We start from the raw sequence: 1,880 nt of genomic DNA on the forward strand, positions 1-1,880 counted from the left end.
GAATGCAATACCTGGACTCTTCTCAGAGATTTCTCAGACATAACCTAAGGGGAGTTGGGGGAGTAACTACAAAATGTCAAGCTGGGCAGCATTAAAGATCCTGATTTAAACCCCCAGTTCAGAATGGTAAGGTGTGTTGAAAGGTATGACCAGAAGCCTGATATCCTGAAAGGAAAACATTTTTCAGGAAGCCGGTGAGACTGAAAAGTTTTGGCCAACTTGGCATGTATTAACAGTAATTAACTGCAGGAAAATTGTGATCGCTTGGGTTTAAAAAAATGAATTCAAATGGGTTCTTTGCTTCCTTAATTATCTTCATAGCCCTTCTCTTTCATTTGTTCCTATCTCATGAAGGGAGAATAAAAGAGCTTGGCTTGGTTAGCTGAACAAACCAGAGGTTGTTGACAGGAGATCTTTATAATTATCAGAGAAAGGGAAGAACTCCATAAAATAAAGGATTATACTGGTACAAGATCAAATGGGTATAAGTTTGCTATGAATAAATTTTTGACTGATGATTACAAGCTCTTGTCTAACTTCCATAGGAGAGGATTTATGAAGTAGTTCTCTCAACAGACTACTTCATAAATCTGATTATTTCAATACAGAGCCTGGTAACTTCAGGGAAAGGACAGTGTGATGATAAGACATGGGTGATGATCTTCAGCTTGGAAATTGAAGCTTTGGGTGTTCTGTTTACCAGCGTCCCCAAGAGGAGGTTGTGGCACTATAGTATATCTTGACTTATGATGTGGGCAGAATCTGGCTGGGAAAGGATGAAGCTAGAGAAAGCTGTCTCATGGCTTCCTGGCATTCAGATGTTGAGCACTGGTGTGGCTTTTGTTTTTAGGATGGTAGGCTTGTAGCATCTCAAGGATCTTAAGACAAGTTTGATATCTTTTTGAGGAATGCATTTAGATTACATAAAATCCTATGCTTTACGTGTGCAAGTCGAGAAGTCCTAGTAGACTAGCTGGCCTTTCTGGATTAGTTTTGCTTCCCTTTTTCACTCTCCTTCAAAGGTCTAATAGGTTCACAATGTTTCTTGCACCATATTTTTTCCTGTTGTATTTAATCAATTAATCCCATGCCTCGGGACTCTGCTTCTTAACTTAAGAGACCAAAAAGAAATATTTTCAAACCACTCCTCCCCCACCCCTTGAATGCATTACACAGCACGTGCACATGGCCATTTACTTCCTCTGAGGATAGCCACGTCTAGAAATGGAAGTTTTGGTGGGATCGATGGCAAAGAGGGAGAGAGAATCTAGCAACCAGACTGGCCAGGCTGTAATGGCGTTGCAGAATTTACTGCCAGAAAAGAGATGGGCTATGCAAGCAGCATAGTCCGTAATAAATTAATCTGTCCTGGTTTAAGAAAGCAGCAAGCACATGTTATGACCCCAAAAACTGATCTAATCCTGCCAAACAGTGGTAACTTTACTCTGAATGAACTGGGGCTACATCTGTCATGCTTTCAGATGCCTACCTTTCACTGCACAGCCTGCTCACATCTCCCTTTCAAATGTGCAGCTGCCACAGTGTGACTGGCTGCAGCTTGATGCTTTACTTCTGCCTGTCTTATTATGTGTCCATAGATTGACTGATCCAGATCCGGTACAAGCCACTGGGCACCGTTACTATATGCAGTGTTTACTGTGGAGTTGCTTAATTAGCTTTGCAGTAAATGTCTCAGCATCTATACATGCAGGGCTGGTATAAACTAATACACTCTGCCCTACCTGTAAGTACTATCCTGCTGTGGTGTCCTTAACTCTGCAACAGCACACCTGTGGACACTGACAGGGCTGGCTGGGGCACAAGAGTGCTTCAGTACAGGGGCTGCCTTTTGGCTAACCCCACACTGGAGCACCCTCGTG

This window comes from Gavialis gangeticus, unplaced genomic scaffold (genome assembly GCF_001723915.1).
Source record: "Gavialis gangeticus isolate Ggan-Ray unplaced genomic scaffold, GavGan_comp1, whole genome shotgun sequence".
NCBI classification, from domain to species: domain Eukaryota; kingdom Metazoa; phylum Chordata; order Crocodylia; family Gavialidae; genus Gavialis; species Gavialis gangeticus.